A 23,157-nucleotide genomic window follows, 5' to 3' on the forward strand; every position below is an offset into this window, starting at 1 on the left:
GCTTCAAATTTTGGTAATTATTAGACCAGCTGCTAGAATTTTTAAATGTCTTCATGTAGAAGCACATATATTACAGTAATGCAATTTTTTTAAACATCTTTATTGGAGTATAATTGCTTTACAATGGTGTGTTAGTTTAATGCAATTATTTTTAAAAATATTTTTATAAATGTGTTTCAGCATAATTCATTTATTTTTTTATCCTATGCTTTAGTTGTATATATGTATGTAATAACAATATTCTGAGAAGAGTGAGTCGACTCCACAGGACTGCTAGTAGAGGTCATGGCACAAAATGGCAAGATTGAGGATACCTGATCACTTCCACTTCTGGTAAGAATGAGGACCAGAGACCACATTTATTCACCTCCCTTCAACAATAAGAAATGGGCAACATATACAAAACAACAGTTTTCAGATGTTGGGAAATAGGCAGTATAATACAATGATACCTTATGTAAAGAAAAGAAAGAGGCAAGCCCTGTGATTGTTTCAGCTTACTGTCCCAAGAATTTCCAGGAAAGGGGACCTCAAACAGATCCCAGTAGTCTCCCTGAACTGAAGAGATGGAGTTGAGAATTCAGGGAAGCCAAAAAGTTTAGAATTTGTAGGACAGAGTACTGGAGAGGACAGAGCTGTAAACAGAGAGGACTTCTGATATCTCTGAAGCTTTCTCCTTAAGTGTTCTCCTTGATTCTGCTCAGCACAAGGATGTGATGAAACCACCATATGTGGAGAAAGGACTTATAAAGGACAGGTGAAACAGTCCCAAGAGATCACACAACACTTGTAATAATTTTTGTTCCTAACAACCTGAGTGGAAAAACCTTGTAATACACAGGGCTTTGGGTAGAGTACTCAGAATTGTATTGCTTTAGTAGCACTGAAAAATTAGCCTTAAAAAAAGGCTGCTCTGTGCGCATCCGGAGCCTGTGCTCCGCAACGGGAGAGGCCGCAACAGTGAGAGGCCCGCATACCGCAAAAAAAAAAAAAAAAAAAAAAAAGGCTGCTCTAGTCCCCCATAAAAAAAAGCTTGGAGGCAAGCCTGGAAAAGCTTACTAGGTAATTTATTTGAGTCACAGAACAAAGCTCAAACATATTTAAAAGAATATGAAAATATCCACCATCCAAAAAAGTAAAATTCGTGTGTCAAGCATCCAATAAAAATTTACTGCAAAGAAGTAAAATACACCTATTATTAGGAGAAAAGATCAATCAACACAAAAGACTCAGAAATGACACCAATGAAAGAATTAGCACACAAGGATATTAAAATAATATTATAAGTATATTCCATATGTTCAGAAAAGTAAAAGAAAGCATGAGCATGTTAAGGAGAGACATGGAAGATATTTTAAAATATCCAAATAAAGCACAGAGATGAAAAAAGAACTGAGATTTAAAAATACGTAGAATGAGATTGGACACTACAGAAGAAAAGATTAGTGAATTTGAAGACATGGCAATAGAAAAATAATCATAATGAAACACACAGAGGAAAAAAAGACTGAAAAATTAAAAAATGAAGAGAGCATCAGTGAGGTATAGGAAAATTACAAGCAGCCTAATATATTTGTTATTGGAGTCCTCAAAAGGGAGGGAGTTATAGAAAAAAAAATTTGAGGAAATAAAGGGTAAAAATTTTATAAATTTGATGAAAAATATAAACCCAGAGATCCAAGAAACCATTTCAATGAATACCAGGCTAAGGACATGAAGAAAACTTCATCAAGGCATATCATAAACATAAATTGCCAAAACCAGTAATAAAAAGAAAACTTTTAAAGTAGCCAAAGAAGAAAAGACAAAGTACATACAGGGGAAGAAATATAAGAACGATTGCAGACTTCTCATTAAAAACAATGCAAGCCAGAAGATAGAGATGCAACATCTTTAAAGTACTGAAAGAACAAAATTGTCAACCTAGAATCTATACTCAGCAGAAATATCTCAAAAATGAAAACCAAAATAAAAATATTTTCAAACAGACAAATCTGAAATCTAAATTTACACAAAGGAACGAAAAACACTGGAAATGATAAACATGTGGTGTATATTAAAATACTTTTTCTTATTTTTAAAATACAATTGATTATTTAAAACAAATAATATTGAGGGGATTTATTATATATGTAGTAGTAAAATGCATGATGATAAGAATAGCAAAAAAATGGGAAAGGAGAAATGGATGTTGTAATGGTCTCATACTCTACATGAAGTGACATAATACTACTTGAAGTAAGTGATCTGTTTTAAAGATGTATGCACTATAAACTCTAAAGCAACACTATATAAGAGACGTAGCTAATAGGCTAACAAAGGATATAAAGTAGAATAATTTAAAAACACATTCCACTAATTCAAAAGAAAACAGGAATAAAAGGATGTCTTGGTCTGCTCAGGGTGCCCTAATAAAATACCATAGACTGGGTGCCTTAAACAACAGAAACTTACTTCTCACAGTTCTGGAAGCTGGGAAACTCAAAACCAAAGTGCCAGCTGATTGATTCAGTTCCTGTTGAGAGCTCTCTTCCTGACTTGAAGATGGCCACGTTAATGTTATATCTTCAAATATCCTTTCCTTGGTCTGTACATGTGGAGAGAGGGAGGGAGATCACTCTTCTTCATCTTAAAAGGCCACCAATCCCATCATGAGAGCCCCACCCTCATGACGTAATCTAACTCTAATTACTTTCCGAAGGCCCCATCTACAAATACATCACATTGCAGGTTAAGGCTTCAACATCTGAATTGGGGGGGGGGGCACATTCAATCTGTAATAAAGGGAGAAAGGGAATAAAGAAGAGATGAGACATGTATAAAACAATGAACAGCCTGGTAGATTTAAATACAATGATACCAATAATCAGGGGTTCCTAACCCCCCAGGCCGCGGACTGCTAGCAGTCCGCGGCCTGTTAGGAACCGGGCTGCACAGACAGAAGTGAGTTGTGGGCTACCAAGGAAAGCTTCATCTGTTGCCTCCCCATCGCTCCCCATCACTCACATTACTGCCTGAACCATCCCTCCCCCCACCCACCCCATCCATGGAAAAATTGTCTTCCACGAAACTGGTCCCTGGTGCCAAAAAGGTTGGGGACTGATGCCAATAATTACTTTAAATGTAAATGGTTTAAACACCAAATTAAAAATGAGAGATTGTCAGACTCAATAAAAAACTAAGAACCAAGATATGTTGCTCACAAGAAACTAACTTGAAATATAAAAATTAGTTAAAAGTAAAATGATACAAGAAATTATACCATAACACTATTTAAAAGAAAGTTGAGTAGCTATATTGTTAACAGAAAAAGAATATGACCGGAGATAAAGAGCATCATTTCATAATGATAAAGAAGTCAATTCATCAAGAGAACATAACAATTCTTAATATTTATGCACTTAAAGCTTCCAAATGCATGAAGCAAAAACTGATAGTAAAAGGAGAATTAGACAAATTGACAATCATAGTTGGAGATTTCAACAACCTTCTTTCAATAGCAGTAGAAAATGTACATTAAATAAAGCTATAAAAGACTTAACACTATCAACCAATTTGCCCTAATTGACATTTGTGGAAGACTCTACCCAATAATAAAAGGATATGTATTGTTTTTCAAGCGCTCATGGAACATTTACCAAGATAGACAATATTCTGACCATAAAACAAGTCTCGAGAATTTAAAAAGGATTCTAGATATTTAAAGTATATTCCCTGACCACAAGGGAGTTAAGTTAGAAATCAATAACAGAAAGATATCTTGAAAATGCCCAAGTATTTGGAAACTAACACACTGCTAATTAACCTGTGTATCAAAGAAAAGATCAAAAAGGAAATCAGGGTGTATTTTGAACTGAAAAGCAATTTAAACCAAAGTAAGCAAAAGAAAGGAAATAGTAAGAACATGAGCCAAGAACAATAAAATTTTAAAACTGTAATAAATAATATCAGTTATAATCTGGCAGGAAGACCTTAAGGTAAGCCCCAGTGATTCCCACCTTCTTGTGTTCAAGCCTTTGTGTACCCTCCTCCCCTTGAGTATAGGTAGAACCTGTGACTTCTTTCTAACCAATTAAATATGGTAAAGGTGATGGTATATCACTCCTGTAATAAGGTTATATTATATGGCAAAGATGCTAGGGAACAACTCTCATCATAATGTTACATTATATAAAACTCTGTCTTAGCCTACCCAAACCAGAGACTCTTCTCATAGGCTCGATGGAGTAAGTGGCTATGTTGGAGAAACCCATGTGAAAAGGACATATAGACAGCCTTTAGGAACTTCTTGTGGCCACAGTGACCTGAAAGCAGTCTTAGCCAACCTCCAGCAAAAAGCCAGTACCCTCAGTCAGACAGTTGTAAGAAAATGAATCCTGCCAATAATCTGAATAAGCTTGAAACCAGATTCTTTTCAGTTGAGCCCCCAGATAAGAACACAGCCCAGCAATTCCTTGATTGCAGCCTTGTGATATATTTTGTGGACTATGTTAATAGAACTTGCAGATGAACTGGACATGGAGGGAGTTGAAGGAAGGTCTGAGAAAGAAGAGAATGATTTGGCACTGGGCGCATGGTGACTAGTAGGAAATACCATGGACTAATAGATGGGATAGTGAGTGTGGGAATCAAGATTTCTGTATTGACTGTATTAAGTTTGAGATACCTGTGATACCTGAAAGGGAAATTAAACCTTGTAAAATAACCACAAAACAAATGAGAGATTTTCTTATTTTTCCCTATAGCCTTTTACTTAAACCAATACTAGATTTTATTAGCAATAGAAAAAACTCTTAAATTCTATTGAAAAGGATTTCACCTTTGTGGCAATACCAGAGATAACTATCTGAGGGAAAATGTGGAGTAGTATAGAATATACTGTATTTGGTCCTTTTACTTCAATTTTCTAGGTAACACATGAATTTACGAAATAAAATCCATTCCTAAAAATCAATTCCACTAATTCCTCCGTTGACTTTTCAAGCTCTCTAGATCCCTACATTCAAATGTCCCCAAGTCAGAGAGTTTAAAAATCTTACACAGAGACTAAGAAAAAATTCGATTTTCTAGGTTTTGTTAAGACATAGTTAGGTGAGGTTAAAGTCTTCTAATTAGCCATCCCACAGCTGTGTCTTCTCTCATTTGCAAACAAATGGCACTCAGCTAAAAGGAGGAATTCTCCTCCTGTGAATTCTCAGAAATTATTTAGAAATTACTTAGAATCTAATTTTTATACCCAGGAAGCCTAGTAAGAGGAAGTCAGACTCATTACTGCTTATCAGAAATTACTTTTCCTCTGAAGTCCTTTTTTACCCTGAAATAGCAATTTTGATAAGAAGTGAAGATTTGCATCAAAGAGGGGAAAAATCATTGCAAGGAGTGATCAATGAAGTCCAGTTAACCAAGCTTATTTAGAGTTGCTGAGAAATCTTCTTGCCAATGACCAAATCTTACAAAATAATAAGTACCCTAATCTAAATGTGCTTTGAAAGCACTGGAGGAAAATCATATATCTGTTGTGATTAAAACTACATCATGATGACGGACTTCCCTGGTGGCGCAGTGGTTGAGAGTCCGCCTGCCGATGCAGGGGACACGGGTTCGTGCCCCGGTCCGGGAAGATCCGACATGCCGCGGAGCGGCTGGGCCCGTGAGCCATGGCCACTGAGCCTGCGCGTCCGGAGCCTGTGCTCCGCAACGGGAGAGGCCGCAACAGTGAGAGACCCGCGTACCGCAAATACAAACAAACAAAAAAAACTACATCATGATGGTGTATGCTTGAAGACAGAGTATAAGAAGGAACAAAGACAACTGAAAATAGGTGATTTGTTAGTGTTACGTGATCCTTTTATGGAGATAATTTTGTGAGATGCGGATGGGGAGCACTGAAATGTATTGTAAAAATCCCATAATTTTTATTTAAGCTGAAATAGGGTCATCAAACTATGTAAACAACAAATCTCAGTTTTGGTAAATGTTATATTTTTAGTAAATGTTCAAATAAGTATCTAAAATGTTTGTTACCAAGGAGTATCTTAATATACAACAGCAGATATAATAACTTAGAAATGAATTCAACTAAATTTGCCTTGATCTTATGAAATTGCTATTAGTATTTGCCCTAAGAAGGCATATTGAATCCTTTCCATGGTCCACAAGGCCCCACCTGGTCTAACTCCTGCCTACTTCCTCTTCCTGCTTCTTCCCAGCACTCCCCCTCTCTCACCCTGCTTCAGCCCTGCTGATCCTCTTGCTTATCCTTGAACAAGCTCACTTCCACCCTAGGGCCTTCGTACTTGCTCTTTTCCCTACCTGGACCACTCTTCCCTTCATTCAGTTATTAATTTGAATGTGACCTTCTCAGAGAGGCCTTTGGTGACCACACCATCTAAAGTAACTGCACTCCCACTTCCACCACCCCCAACAGTCACTCACCATCTCATCACATCACCGTTATTTCCACATAGCAGATACCTCACAATCTGAATTACCTTTAGTCACTGTATCACTTGTTTATTGTCTGTCTACCCCCCAACACACACACCCACACCCCCCCCACACACACACTTGAATGTAAACTCCATGAACATGCAGACCTTTTACCTTCCCCGCCACTACCATTGTAATTGCAGTGCCTGAAACATTACTTAGTATAAAGAAGGCATTCTGTACTATTTGTCAGAGAAATAGTTAAGTTGAATCTGGTAGAACAAGAATCTGAGGTTTGTCTGTCAGACTTGATAATTGTATGAAAATATAATAGATGACACGGGTCCAGAATCTTTCCATCATTAAAATTAGTAGTAATAATGCTACTACTACCACTCCTAATATCTCCAAGTACATTCTTATTGATAAAGTGAGGTGTACAGGATGTTAGGAAGAGGCTCCTTCTTGGAAATTTTATTGCTTTCTCTACTTAGATGAGTCATTCTATTTGGAATGGAAAATCTGGTCCTCCTATGTTAATTTAAGAAGGATGAACTAAGGTCAATACAAACACAAATAGTTCCAAAGGGATAAAATCCATAAGATTAGAACTTCCACTTGCAGGACACATTTGTATAATAGGTAAAGGAAATGTATGTGTCTATTTGCATACTCATATTTATACTGTGTTAGAAGAAAAAGGCTACAGATGTGCACCGGTTCAAGTGAGTTCACAGCAGATTTGATCCTGCCGCATGAGAAACGCATTCCTCGTGCATTACCAGAGTATATTGAATATTCATAAAGGTACCATTTGGTGATTCTAGATATTGATTGTGGCCTTTTATATCCATCTAGCATAATTCATTTTGAATCTTGGTACTGCCATGGAGTTTTTCCAGACCACTCCAGTATGATATGTTCTCTCTATTTCTCTGACATCCTGTAGCAATTATTGATAATTAAATGTGTCCCATCTTGTGCTATTTTTGTTGTCTTGAACTCTTATTTGAGGTTCTTTTGGTTTTGATTGTTTGGGACTGTTAAAATAATAAGACATTGTTTCTCATCTCCCCAACTAGAATTTTAGGGCAGAGATGACACTTTAAACCTTTTTTATTCCCCACATTCCCTAGCTCTGTGCCTTATGTAGCAAGAAAGTGCTACTGTATGTTGCCTGACCAATAGCTCTAGAGGCTGAAAGCCACACCCCAAACGCCCCATCTCAGCCTTGTTCTTCTCAGGTGGGAAGCATATAGGTGTTTTTGCAAAGACTGAACCTGTTTCCTGCAGTACCTGTGAGTATTGATCTTAGTGACGCTGTTACTACCCTGGACATAAACATATTTCTTGCTTCTCTGCCATAGAGATTAAATCATTGGCAGTAATGAACTAGAGTTAAGACTACCAAGTTGTTTAGGTTCACAGAGAAAATGAAAAACACATTAGTTGTGGTGGCTTGTGGTTACTGTTTTTTCCTGTTTCTGTGAGCCATAGCAAATTGTGATAGCTCATTTACAATTAATAGATAAAAGGCCTTTTCTGGTTATTAAGGTTAGGCAGGAGTATAAGAAATTTTATCTCCCATGAAGATGACTTAATTCACCGTTGGTGGAGGGGGTGAAGGGCTGAAGTAAAGCTAAAACTTGTTTTTCAAGAACCCAGCATTTATGATCTGTATTTTGCTGGTCTGTCTTGTAATTCACTAAATCCCTTAGCAAAACAGATGGCATTGAAAGAGGCACATGGACAGAAAGAAAATGCCTGACCATAAAGAGATGTAGATATAAAACCAATTCAATAATGGCCTTGGATGTGGGAAGGATTATTTTTTTAAGAGAAGGATCTTCAGTAAGTAAATAAGAATACCTCAGATTCCAGAAAGGATAGTAACAATCCACTATAGAAATAACAGAAACAACCAGTATGTAAATCTAATTAGTTTTTCATTTAAGCACAAGACTTTCAATTGCAAGCTGGCTTACACAGTGTACTGTGAACGGGGCTTGTAATTTTCCCCTTGAAATACTGCTCAGGCTGTTCTTCAGAGACCCCATAATGTTCTACCTGGTCCTTCACAATTATGCAATTATGTGCGTCCTTTTCCTTATAATTCAAAACCTTCTCCTTCATACAGTTTTTCCTGATAATCTCTGCCCATAACAAGTTCTCTCGTCTCAACTGCTGCAGCCTTTACTGCATATACATTTTGTTTAAATCATAACATATACAGCAATTTTTAGTGATTTCCAGATAGAGAGTGGTTTTGACTAAAGTAGATAGTAAGTAAGTATCTTGAAAGGCCCAAGAACCGTATGGCCACAGCATATGTTGATGGCATAAGGGAGGCATCCCAGTGGGGCCCAAAGAGACAGATTTTAAAGTCAGACAAACTTAGATCCGAAACATCTCGCTTCCTCTTGCTAGTTAATTGTGTGACTATGTATTTAGTCCTGTAGCAGTTGTTAACAAATTCTCACAGACTGGGTGGCTTAAAACAGAAATGTATTCTCTCACACACAGTTGTGGAAGCTGGAAGTCTGAAATCAAGGTGTCAGCAAAGCCTGACTCCTCTGGAGGTTTTAGGGACAATCTGTTCCTTGCCTCTTCCGGCTTCTGGTGGCTCCAGGCTTGTGACTGCATCACTCCAGTCTTCACCTCTGTGGTCACATTGCCTCCTTCTCTCCTGTGTGTCTTCTTCTCTGTGTGTCTGTTCCAAAACTCCCTCCGCCTCTCTCTTATAAGGGTACATGTGATTGCATTTAACAGCCACCTAGATAATCCAGAGTAAACTCCTCCTCTCAAGATCCTAAACTTTATCACATCTGTTGCTATATAAGGCAATATTCAGAGACTCCAGGGGTTAAGGCACGGACGTATCTTTTTAAGGGCCACCATTCAACCTATATAGTGACCCTAATAAGAGATTTCATTTTGGAGGGTTAGAATTCTTTATCAGCAAGATGAGGACAATGGGCTTTCATTGTCATTGCTGTTAAATATACTTTCCGTGTAAAACATGTTTTCCACAGTCATATAAATAATAACTACTAAAAAGTATTAATGCAGGTAGACCACTCACTGCTATTCTAATAAATTCAGCCCCTGTAGCATGGTGTCCCTAGAGGTGTCTCATATGTACTCATTAAGGTATGCATTCAGTATTGTATGACATGAGACATTCCACCTCCCACCCCATCCTGCTTCAGGTGCCTTTGGTGATATACCTGTGTTCTCTGCTTCATATCAAACCACTGCTACCAATGCCCAGGTTCATGCCAAGGGCCAAGCTTCCTGATACCCCCAGATCTGCCTGCAGTGTATTGCACGGCCAGGTCTGCTTTTCACTTTTCTGAGATTATTGGTTTGAGGGGCTACTGGTATGCCGCCATGGTAGACTCTCAAGATGCCAAAGTTATATTGGATACTTTGCAGTCCTCCATATGTACAAACCACCTGCACCCTTGCCAAAATGGAAACTCTCTCTTCTGTCTCTCCCACATTTAATTTAAATACCTCTTTAATAGACAAGTGCCATAGACGTGGGTCCATATGCACAGTTAGGTCAGAACACAAAGTGACAGTCCCATGGATTGCCTTATCTCACTGATAAATGAGGTCTTGTCATGGACCAAGTGGTTTTGTCAGAATTTGCACTCCCTTAAGAAGTTCCTAAGTCCCTTGTGCAAATAGAAAAATAATTCCACAAGATATGTATGAATCCCAGTGATGAACAGAACTGAGACTCGAGCTAGAATTCTCCGTTCCTCTCTCCCATACTTCTTTTTCGTCCCTACCCCCTAACCCTCACTACTCACAAATACACAAGCAAATGCTCCTGCACAGCACGTAGAATATGGTATGTGCTCAATAAACACAAGAACTTCTTCAGTCCTATGTCCCCAGTGCTTTGCACATGTTAAATAATCAATAAATATGCTTTGACTAATGATATATGGATCTTTATTGTATAAAAAAATGGAAATATCCCTCATAAAGCTGTAATCACTTAAACTGGGCCTTTAACTTTAGACTCTACCACTGTTAATTGTCTGGTTATTAATAATAAGCCCCTAAATATAGATCTCTGTACATTCTTGTGTGTGTAAATAATTGTCCACATGCCATTTAAAATTCTTACTTCTTAGACACTTGCTTTGCACCATTGCTAGTGGTGCTAAACTCTTTTATGAAAAGAGAAAGGAAAGGGTCTTGCCAATTTTATAGTAATATTTACTTAGTGGTTTTCTCCAGGAAGATACATACTTTTCTGACATGCTTTCTTTTGACACACTTTTCAGATACCAAAATGTTCATATTTTTAATTTTCATGGAGAAAATGTAAAGATGAGAATTTTGATCCTTGTTTTATAAATGAAAACCTGAAGACCTAGAAAATCGTGATTTGCTCACATCAGTGAGAAAGCCCTGTGTCCTCCTGATGCAATGCTGAGATCCTTTTAGAAGTGGTGTGCCAAGTTTCCAAGCATTTATTGTAATTTATGTTTCATGGACCAGTAATCATCCCTTACCCCTGAAATCATTGTGGATTGACAGTACTCCAGGTCTGTTGGGGCCAAGGGAATTAAAGTAATTATGATGTAAACATGCTGGTATTTATGCTAATGCTTGCTAGAAAATACAACCTCGAGAAGGTGAGTTGACTCAAGGCCTTATGACCAGTGTGTTCTCATTAAACGTTTGAAGCTGGCAATGCAAGAAGGCCAGCAAATTTGTAGGAAAAAATAACTTGAAAAAGTTAGCTAAATGGTAGATTTAGAAGTAAAGGAAGGGGTGGAGGAATGTAGAAGGCTGTTTCATTAGGGATAAACTTGTAAGAGTCAATCTAGATTTGTAGGAAATGGGTGGGATTGTTGCTGTACGTTATCACATTCCTTTTACATATCATGGCATTTTGCTTGGTCTGAGGGTATTGTCTCTATGCTTTCTCTAACAGGGTGCTAAGGGAAAATTGATATAGTTCTTTACCATCATGGGTTTCTGTAGGACCTAACCCAACAGAATTGATGCCATTTAGTAGATGTGCCTGCTAGGGCAGCAAGTAGAAAGAAGACAAATTTGAACCCCATCCTCTATTAGCGATGTGATCTGCAAAAAGTTTCTCTGTTTCTGTGTGCCTTCGTTTTCTCTCATCTGTCGTATGGGAAATAATAAATCAACAGGGTTGTTTTGAGGTTCAGATGAGGCAGTTTACATAACAGGGCTTGGTGAAGCATAGACCTGTATACATGTTATGTAAATGACAGGCTCGTGCCACTGTTTGTCACTTGCTGCATTATATCTCACTGCCTTCTTGTTGGAGATAGAATACAATCAAGGCAATCAGCAATTTCAACATCCTTTAATTTAAATAATATGTGATACTATATACAGTTATATATGTATACCGACACACGTACGTATTTGTGTGTGTGTGTGTGTGTATATATATACATATATATATTAATATCTGTGTTTCTTCGTTGTTGGAAAATCAGGTACAGCTGACAGTGATTTCTGTCGCTGGAGTTCTCTCATGATAGCAGATTTGGCTTGAATTAACAGCATTAGTAGAAATTGAGACGCTTCATCCATTGTGACTGGACAGGGAATAAAATGGTCTAGAGACAAATGGCTTAAACCCTGAGCACTAGCTCAGCTAGGAGGCAGGCAACGAGAAGCAAGCAAGAATCATCTGACTCATACCCTTAGTTTAAGGGAATGAATGCTGGATCTGAGAAGGAGGACAAGTCAGCAAGGCCCACAGTCGGCTAAGGTGATAATCCTGAAAGAGGTAACACTAGATACGAAGTGAGCTGCATTATGGAAAGCCATTTCAGAGCAAAGAGAGAGGTATCAAGAGCATCTGTTTCAAGACCTTCCATAAGACCATCTGCTGATCACAGCCCCTTAGTTTATATTATCACTGTTGATAGGCTGTCCAGATATTAAAGCAATACTCTTCTTTGGTTATCTTCTACAGCAATCAAGAGAGCACAGATCAATTGCCAATATCCGATATCCAAGTTTGAATGGCACAGATGGTAATACTCAAACCAGAAGTAGTCCTGCCTCTGGGCTATATTCACTTACCTTCACAACACACTGGGAAACCATTCAGGATGATTCCTAAGACAAAGTCCTTCTACTCCACCCTGTCCAGGATCCCTTGGAATTTTCTCTGTAGAAAACTTACCCTAGATTTCTCTTACCATTGACCCTTGAACTCCTGAGGTCTCTGGATACAGAAAATCTGTCACTGCCAGATTCCTTAGCATAATTTCTTACTTAGTTTAGGTAAACAGCCTATCTTTTCTGAAGCCAGTGGTATACCAAGTGGGGGACGATGGGAGCTATCTGCCTGGTGAGGAGGGGTATCTTATCACTGATGTGGTTGAGGATTATCGGTGGACGGTGATGATAAAAGCCAGATATGCTTTTAGGTGGATGTATTACTGCTTTTAAATTCTTTATAGCCGTGCACCCCTTATTGCCTGAACTTTGGAATGCCATCATCTAAACCCAGGAACTTTTGGAACTATTGCTCTAAGGTTGTTTTTGTTTGTTTGTTTTTGCGGGGGAGGGGAGTGGGACATCAAAATGGTGTTCACTGTTTTTTTCTTTCTGAAGAATTTTCTTAAGACACTTAAGCCTGTTCAATTATGCATTCAACAAGGGTTCACGGAGTATTGTTAGATCAAGTACCCGTACTAGATATTAGAAATACGATACTAATAGACAAGCCCTGTTCCATGTCCATCAGCAGCTCAGATATCTAAACATATTCCAGATTCTCCAAAAGCTATTTGTCTATTTGTTCATTTATTTTAAAAACATTTATCAAGTATCTACTATATGCTTTGTACTGTGCTATATATTGGAGATAAGGTTAACAAAGAAATACTTGACTCTGTCTTAATGTAGCTTCCGATCTCCCATGTATGCTTACCTCTCTTATTTATACAAATAGTACACAAATATAGTCGCCTACTTATTACCTTCGTGATTTTTGCCATATCGGTATATCAGAAGTACTATTATTTTCTTAAGTTTTTTTTTTAAGTTGACTCACACTTAAACTTATAACCACCTTAAAAGGAAACACTTTATCTCTACCACAAGTAGGTAAATGAAAACTCCTATGGCTTGTGAAAAATATAAACACAATACAAACAAGCATGATTAATAAATACTAGCTGAATCTTGTGGTCTGCCAAGACCTATGTTAGTTAAAAGGGAGATTAGCAAAATGAGAGACATACTTTAATCAAAATAAGACTCTTTCCTTGAACTCAGCAGAATTAATTGAAAAGGAATGAACATTGTCATATGTGCCTTGGTGTTATTTCATCCGTGTCCTTATTCTACTTAACACGGTCTTATTACCTATAGTAACCATATGGCATGCTTTCTAAGGCCCTGTACAAGGCTGTTGGCTCACATATTAGTTCTGTATGGAGAAATCTTTTTGGTTGAAGGCCTTGAATTGCTTAGATAAACTGGGATTATAAACCTAACTCCAATTTATTTTCTCTTCGTTTAGTAAACTTCAGGCAATGCATGTTCACTGCATTTTTAGCTATTTTAATGTCTGTTTTTCTTTTCTTTTTTTTCCTACTTCCTATAGAATGCAGAGCCTTGGATCTCTTGGCCACACATTGACAACCTGGAATCCTGAGGAAGACCAAGACTCCTAACGGTAAGACATGGGTCTTTTGCAATTATGTCTCTTCCACATGTGTATACTGCTATTTGATTTAAGTTTGAACTTGGAAGATTTATTCTTCTTAAGGAAATATCTATCATCTAATATGGATTTGTGCTTCAGTACTAACACTGGACTAGTGCTAAGTTGTCAGGCTGGGTTAGCTCTTCAGATTGGATTCTTGATTTAGTATAGATCAAAATTCAAGTTTTACCATGATTTTTTAAACCTGCATTGCCAATTTAGAAAGACACAAAAGGAGGAGAATAAAGATAAATAATAGAGGCACTGCTTCAGAGCATACCATGTGAATAATAATCTAGGTCAGTTTGCTGCATGCCATACACCAAACAAGCCTTACAGGGGTGTTTCCAAATTTAAATCAATGTCAGGTATTTTCTTTTCACAACCAAATGTATATACTGTAACAGCCATGTCAGACAGGCAGTTGACGGAGCAGGGCAAGTTGTGTGGTGTATACAGAGGGAAATACTCCTGATTATGACCAAGTGACACAAGCAGAAGCGATCAAGTACCAAAGAAAGACTGTTAATTGACTGGGAAATGTGACCATTTTGCCTCCTGAATATTTGAGGGAGCAGGATTAGGGCAGTAAGCCGTTCTATTCAAACAGTGACAGTGTTATAGGGTGACTTAAGTGAGAATCATGGTAACTGTGAACATCTGTACAGACCCTGGGAGACACTGATAGACTGTTAACGGTGATGGTGTTGAAACCATTGTTGACTCTTGGTACAGTTTTAAGTCTGTTAATCCCTATAAATGGGTCTCCAAGATTCTAGTATTTTTAAAGTTCCCACTCCCATGAAAAAAAGATGGGACTCAGAATATTCAGGATTCCCTTTTCTTCTAAGTAACTTTTTCTTATTTCTTGAATCAGTGCTGATATACTCCTTGCTTAAACTACAACCCATTCAGTCATTCTCTAGTTATTTCCAACCTTCATGTCCTACGCAATCTGTAATAAAGACTGCTGCTCTTGTGGACAGGACCTTTCCTAATTTTTATGTCTGCTTTGTCCATGAGGCCCTGTTCCAATGGAAAGGTTAATTCTCAGAAAAAGGCTGGCTTACCATGAGATGGCAGTAGAGAGCAGCCTGACACACAGGCCCAGATTACTTGGTTTGGGGGCCAGGCTGGGGGCTAGGCCTAGTGGGAGGAGCTAGACTACCAAAGTAAGCGGCTTTTGACTTTGTTCTTTGTTTCTATCTGGGAGTGCCTCTCTGAAGACTTTGTTCTTTGTTTCTATCTGGGAGTGCCTCTCTGAAGTAGGTGCTCAGCACAGCTGTTAAGTAAAGTCCTGATAGTAACATCTGAGGTTGAGAAATCAGGAGAAAGGGAGATAGTTCCTGAAATATACCAACCTCAGATGATCAGAGTTCTGCTGGACTGCCACACACACACACACACACACACACACACACACACACACACGCGCGCGCGCGCACGAAGAAAGAGAAGGGGAGAGAAGAGTAGAGAAGAGACAAGAAAAGAGAAGAGGATAAACATGTTTTATCATTGGAAAGCAAGGCTAACTGAGATCAGCAAGAAGCCAGAAGGCAATTATGACTGATGGGAGCCACTTATGACAGCTCAGCTCTGAGGCCACATGTCTTGGCATTGCCTCTTCCTTCTTTAAAGAGGCCAGAGTGCCACTCTACTAGACGCTAGGGTGGGTTCTAACATCCTGTGCATTCTCTTACCCCCTATTGTACAGAGAAACCAGAAAATGTTAAAGATGGATGGCATTTTCAAAAACTGCAGCCCAGGAGGTGTCATGCCTTGACCAAGGTCACTTAGTTAACTAGTGGCAGTATTAGGTTTAGAAATTCATTTGTCCTAATTGTCAATAGCCTATCCTTTCCAAATCAGAAGAGCTGGGGAAATTTGATATTTTCTCCCAAACTTAAAACACAGTAAATGAGTCTGAAATTCGGTCATTTTCATTTTCCTTAATTACAGTTTTTGTCTATGGGACAAAATTTGGGCCACAAGGGAGTATGCGGTATCATCTGATTGTCTAGTAAGTTAACATGGTAATTGATAAATGTGCCACAGGATCTCTCAGAAATCTTATCCTTAGAAGTTACCTCAGTAATCATATATTGCTCTTCTAGCTGTTATTTTTTTCTAAGCAGAAAGCCTGAAATAGGAGGACAGATGGTGTATTTTTCTGTGGTCCAACTTTTCTTATCTTCAAAGAAAATCTTTTATAAAAACCCAATATGCAAAGCAAGGTAAAGTAAGTTTGGAAGAGGTAATGAGAATGCTTGAAGAGAGTGTTACCTGCTTCCCAATCATGCAATCCCACTCCATCCAAAATGGCTCCAGGACGGTATTGGAGGAATGTGAATGCCTAGATGTAGTAGAAGAAAAGGAGCTTTGTGGCCAAAGACACCTGCAGTCAAATCTTGCCTGCATCTTTTATAAATCTGTGTGACACTGATCTTGTTACTTGATTTCCCCCTGAGCTTCATCTTCCTCATCTGAAAAATATGAGTAACATCAATATAATCAAGTTGTATTGAAGATTAAATGAGACATATATATACAGAGGAGTGCTGGGCGAAGAATGGATTTTAAGTTGTTGATGCTGGAAAATGTTGATTTGATGATTGGAACTGGTTTCTGCAGTCTAAGTTAGAAGGTCATTCACTTTTAGGGTTGAATGTGCTTTTGTTCTGTCAAGAGCTACTTGCCTGGTGGCTAATAGTTATGTAGACATAGAGGGCTGAGAAAGCCATTTTTCTGGAGGAAGAGCTTAAGAGTACATTTTTGCCTTGTCTAGGACCTACATTAGAAACTGTAAGTAAATGGAGTTAGACAGTGCTCTGTTCCCATAAGAATCATGGGAACTTCCTAGGAAGTACAGATTCAGACAGTACCTCTTCTTTAGGGTCAGCTTGAGAAAAAAATATTTTGCTAATACTGTTGGTGGCCTGGAAAATGGTTAGAAGAGGAGCCAGACAGTCAGTCCTCCATAGAAAGGTATGGTGGTCTCACACCGGCCACACAGCCCTGCAGTACCTGCTACTCACTAGGCCTTCCTCCTTGGCTGCCTCAAAGGTAGCTTTGGTGCCAATCTAAAACCGGCCCTGGAGAAGATTTGTGATTTGTAGAGCCCAGTGGATCCCTGATAATATCAGGTCAAGTTAGAGAATCAGCACCACTTGAGAGAGGTCTATGGCTGGGCTGGGGAAGTTCCTGGGCCAGGAAACACTAAGGCTAACCTTGGAGGAGATCTGCACCACAGGTTCAGTTCAGTAGTCATGCTTGAGTCTGTTGGCACACAGGAATGCAATCTGCAAGAACGGGTGTCTCTAGCTGCTTTCTCACCAAGCCCCCGGGAAGTCTACCTCTGAAACAGAGATCTGGTACCAACATTTATGTCTCTTCATAAAGTATCAAAAATTTCTCACGCGTTAGAGAATTGGGGTTAATGCACAAAAAGAAAGCTTCTCATAAAATAAAACTAATGAAATGTGGCTTTGAACAGATTTCAGAAATACATCTTCCAGCCTGCCTGGGGTCCCTTGGAAGGAAAAGGTTTCCTCTGCTTATCAGCAAACTATAGAAAACCATGACTGCACTGCTAGAAGCTCGCCACTGTCTTTCTTATTCTTTGACCCAGAAATTCTTTCCTTCCCTTGGTCTCTTGAAACCCCTATTAGTGACCATTCTGTGACAGTGGCTTTGTAATCTCCCAGTTCTGGCTCTTGAGTAGAAAAAAAGGGTTTATTGGCGAGCTCACAGGGTCTGGAAAGGCCGTTCCTTTCCCAGTTGGCTAGGAGAGCCGGAAGCCTGAGAAGACTGTCCACAGGCTGTCTGGCGAGGGTAAAGGAAGAGGGGAGGAGGAGGCTTAATTCCTAGCTGGCTGGATATTGGAAGGTGGCCTCCTTTCCCTTTGGCACATGAGGGGGAATAGAAGGCCAGGAATCCTGGCTTAGTTCCTGTCAGCTTGTTGCCTTGTTTGTGGGCTTGTGGAGTGAACTGAGTCCGGAAGAAGCCTGAGGGCTGCCTGAGACAGGCTTACAACTGAGCCTAGAGGAAGGCAGACCCTCCCTGTCGCCACCGGGGTCAGAATCTCTTAGCCAGAAGCCTCTCTCCTTTCAGTTTAGAGAAGTAGATTGAGGAGTAAATGGCCTAATTAGTTGTGGAATGTTTGCTCAATACATTGGGGATCTTTTCTATTTTCCCATGAAATTACCATAAACATAAATTACAAACACTTTTACTTCTAACATCCCTAACTTAATTGCATGTATCAAAGGGTACATGGCATTAAGTCTTAAACTTTTGAGTATATTTTTGCAGCAACTGTTACATGACTCCAAAGAGTCATCTTAAAATATGATTCTTCTCAAAGGGACTGTGTGACCTCAATGAAATGCTCATTTATGCAACATTACTCTAGTAGATACTGGCTTTATTAAAACCATTCAGTATCTATGCCAAAGGGCTACAAGCAAGAAGGCACTAAGTCTTAATAATTTTTGTTTCCCTAGTGCTTAATAGAGTATTTACAGCTTTATTGAAATATAACTGATAGGCAAAAACTGCACATTTTTAATGTATACAGTTTGATAATTTGGGACATATTCAAGCACCTGTGACACTATCACCACAACCAAAGTAATAAAAATATCTGTCACGTCCAAAAGTTATCTTGTGTCACTTTGTTTTTTATTTTCTGTTTTTGTTTTGTGGTAAGAACACTTAACAAGAAATCTACCCTCTTAAATTTTTAAGTGTGCAATACTGTATTGTTAGCAATAGCCACTATGTCGTACAGCAGCTCTGTAGAACTTATTCACCTTGTATGACTATAAATTTATACCCATTGAACAATTGCCTATTTCCTCCCCCCATCCCCTGGCAGCCACCATTCTATTTTCTTCTTCTATAAATTTGACTATGATAACTACCTCATGTAAGTGGAATCATGCAGTATCTGTCATTCTGTTACTGGCTTATTCCACTTAGCATAATCTCTTCCAGGTCCATCCACAGTATTACAAATGGTAAGATTTCTTTCTTTTTAAGGGCTGAATAATATTCCAGTGTGTGAATATACCACATTCTCTATACCCATTCATCTGTTGATGAACATTTAGGTTGCTCCCATATCTTGGCTATTGTAAATAATGCTTCAGTGAACAAGGGAGTGAAATAATCTTTTTGCGATCTTGAGTTCAATTCTTTTGGTTGTATACCTAGATGTGGGATTGCTGGGTCATATCATAGTTCTATTTTTAATTTTTTGAGGAAACTCCATAATGTTTTTCACAGCAGCTGCTCCATTTTACATTCCCACCAAAAGTGAACAAGGGTTCCAATTTCTCCAAAACCTCGCCAACACCTGTTATTTATTTATTTGTTTGTTTATTTATTTTTGATGACAGCCATTCTAACAGGTGTGAAGTGATATCTCATTGTGTTTTTGATGTGCATTTCCCTGATGATTAGTAATCTTGAGCACCTTTCCATATATCGGTTGGCCATTTGTATGTCTTCTTTGGAGAAATGTCTATGCAAATCCTTTGCCCATTTTCTAATTGGGTGATTTTTTGCTTGTTTGTTTGTTTTGTTTTTTTGTTTGCTATTGAGTTGTAGGAGTTCCTTATGTATTTTAGAAATTAATATTTGTCAGATATATGGCTTGCAATTATTTTTTTCCTGTTCTATAAGGTGACTTTTCACTCTGTTGATTGTTACATTTGCTGCATAGAAGTTTCTCAGTTTGATGTAGTTTATGTTTGTTTATTTTTGCTTTTGTTGCCTATGCTTCTGGTCATATCCAAAAAATCAATGCCAAGACCAGTGCCATGAAGCTTTTTTCCTATGTTTGTTCTAAGAGTTTTATAGTTTCGGGTCATACATTTAAGTCTTTATCCATTTTGAGTTTATTTTTAAGTATGGTGTAATATAAGGGTCCAATTTCATTCTTTTGTATGCAGATATCCAGTTTTTCCAACACAATTTATTGATGGGACTTTTCTTTCCCCATTGTGTTTTCTTGTTTCCCTTGTCAAAAATCAGTTGACCACATATTTGTGGTTTCTTTCTGAACTCTGTTCTGTTCCGTTGAATCTTTATATCTGTATTTATACAAGTACCATACTGTTTTAATTACTAAAGCTTTGCAATATATTTTGAAATCAGGACGTGATACCTCCAGCTTTATTCTTTCTATTAAAATTGCTTTGGCTATTCTGGGTCTTTTGTGGTTCTATATGAATTTTAGGATTGTTTTTTCTTATTTATGTAAAAAGTGCCATTGGGATTTTGATAGGAATAGCATTTAATCTGTAGATTGCTTTGGGGAGTGTGGACATTTTAACAATACTTTAATAGAGTATTGAGGGAAAGACAGTAATGCTCAGCAAATATTCCCTTTGTTCCCCTATATTTCTTGATCCTTTTGCAATTAGTCAGGGTGCTGTGACCATGAGTGGAAGTGATGAGTGTGTCACTTCCAGACTGAGGAAATGAAAGCACATATACAGTTTTTCATGATTTTATGGTATGATTTTATGGCAATCAAGGAGACACGTGTTCTAGATGATATAGCTACAGGATGATGGAGTGTCCATCAACTAGGATCCCTGAGTGACTATGTGGATAGAGTCTCTACTGACCCCACACTGGACATAAAATATGAGCAAGAAATAAGATTTTGTCATTTTAAGTCACTGAGATTTGGGGGTCAGTTTGTGACTTGCATAATGGAGCTTGTCCTGACTAATACAAGTACCAAGCCAGTAGTGAGCACTTCCCTCAAGTTGTTCACAGTGATGCTACTAAATGATGGGGCTCTAGTGGTCTAGTGAGAGTTTGTGCAGAGTATGGTAGAACAAAGAGAATTGTTGGGGGGAAGACCTGTACCACAGAAGAGGTGACATTTATCCTAGGTCGTGAAGGGAGACCTGGGCATGTTCCAAGCAGAGGAGATAGGTAGGGCATTCTAAGCAAAGGCAGATAGAAAAAGGTTCTACATTTGAGATCTTGACACTTTATTCATTCATTCATTTGGCTCTACTCTCAAGACTGGTGATTAGTTTAAACATAGATTTCACAGAGGAATTGGTAGAGAAATGAACTATAAAAGTTATTAAAATCAGGTTGGGAGAGGCTTTATCTCATTCCATTTATGGAGAGTTCTAAATGATGTTTACAACCTTTAAATGTAAGCTTTTATTTGATGAAAGGAGATGGACTTAATTATTATACTCATTTTATGTATGTGAAGAATCTGAGAATTTGATACACATTATTTTCTTTTTTTTAATTTTAATTTTTTATTTTATTTTTGGGGGGACTCCATTGGGTCTTTGTTGCTGCGCGTGGGCTTTCTCTAGTTGCGAGCAGGGGCTACTCTTCGTTACCGTGTGTGGGCTTCTCGTTGCAGTGACTTCTCTTGTTGCAGAGGGCGGCTCTAGGCACGCAGGCTTCAGTAGTTGTGGCTCACAGGCTTAGCTGCTCCGCGGCATGTGGGATCTTACCAGACCAGGTCTCGAACCTGTGTTCCCTGCATTGGCAGGCAGAGTCTTAACCACTTTGCCACCAGGGAAGTCCAATACACATTATTTTCAAGTTCAATTAAATGTAAATCAATGGTGGAGCTTAGAAACAGTTTGAGTTAGGTACTATTTCTTCCACCTATCTATTACCCTATCTACAACCTTTCCCATGCTCCTGTCTCCCCCAAAAACTAAACAAACAAAACAAAACAAAACAAAAAATCCCCCAAACCTGAAGTCATTTTAGAAACAAACTCTGGGAACAGGGATGGAGGAAGTGTGGACATAGACTAGAGCTAACGTGCTCAAGCAAACTGTCTGACCTAATTCAGTCAGTTGTTTAATTTTTTGTCCATGAACTCATCCCATTTACCCCATCCTAAGACAACTCCTGCTCCATTTCTCAGATTTTTTCCCTAACTCCAGTCGATTTATTTTCCTAGCACACTCTCACTTCCCTCCTTTACCAGGAGGCCTTGGGCAGATGATTTCTTTAGGTACAAATCTTTCATCCAAAAAGATGTTGGCACTCAAAGAAGGAGGAGACAGTACTACTAAGCAGTCTTGTAGAAAGATCATATTGTATGATTAAAGGCTCATGGTGTGGGAACAATGTAGATGAATCAGAAAACTGACGTTTCATAAAGTGGAATATATTTTATTTTCCCTAATTCATTTAACCAAAATTTACTGACTAGATTCACAAACTATATATGCCCCAAATTTCAGGAAAATATATCATTTTTTGGAATTAATTATAGTGTTTGGGTTTTTATTTCTGCAAAAAGATGCATGTTTTCAAATACTACATGAACTCCTGCAGGAAGCAGCAGGTAAATTATGTTATCAGTCCTAATAACCTGGGTAGAGTATCCAATAAGGAACACCTGGGCGCTAATGACGCCACCTTTTTGAGTTCACCTGGATGGGTAACTCATTTAAATTGCTTTTCCATAGCTACAGAGAGACCACAGTCTCAGCCCTGGCCAGCCTCCTCTCAAGTGTTGCCATTAGTCTACAGCAGAGAAAGATCACGAATGACCTAGCATAACCCATTTTCACCACGAGAAAAACACTCAAATCACAAATTATAGTAATTAGGGATTAACATCATCATTTTATATTTGGAGAAGAGCATATTGCTATCATTATGAAAAAATTTAGTCTATTTAATGCTTTAATAAGCAAGCGAATTATGCTGGAAGTATGTAAACAGTCACAGAATTCAGTATTTTTACTAATGATTTTTGTGTGTGGATGGAATGATGCAGCGAGGAGCATCTAACTAACTGTTCTCTATACATTTCATTTTTCTCAAGCTTGCCGTTGGCTTCATTGGTAAAGCTGACCAAAAGATAAAACTAGAGAAACTGTTTTTGTACTAGATATTGTGATGTAATCTAGTAAACTGTGGGAGAGAGAACATTGTCTTAGTCTCCTCTTAGTTCAGCTCTTTCGATGTAAATGCCCAATCAGGTGCTC

General features: G+C 38.4%; 1 protein-coding gene across 3 annotated transcripts in view; it reads left to right on the top strand.

Moving 5' to 3' along the window:
• SEMA6D (semaphorin 6D) overlaps window positions 1–23,157 on the top strand; it is a 578,468-nt gene that overhangs the window by 237,154 nt on the left and 318,157 nt on the right. For all 3 annotated transcript variants that reach the window (XM_079912947.1, XM_079912950.1, XM_079912949.1), the window contains exon 3: window positions 14,057–14,128. The gene's annotated coding sequence lies outside the window, so the exon portion shown is untranslated. The remainder of the gene's footprint in view (window positions 1–14,056; window positions 14,129–23,157) is intronic.

This window comes from Stenella coeruleoalba, assembly GCF_951394435.1.
Source record: "Stenella coeruleoalba genome assembly, chromosome: 2".
In the NCBI taxonomy this organism is placed as follows: Eukaryota; Metazoa; Chordata; class Mammalia; order Artiodactyla; family Delphinidae; genus Stenella; species Stenella coeruleoalba.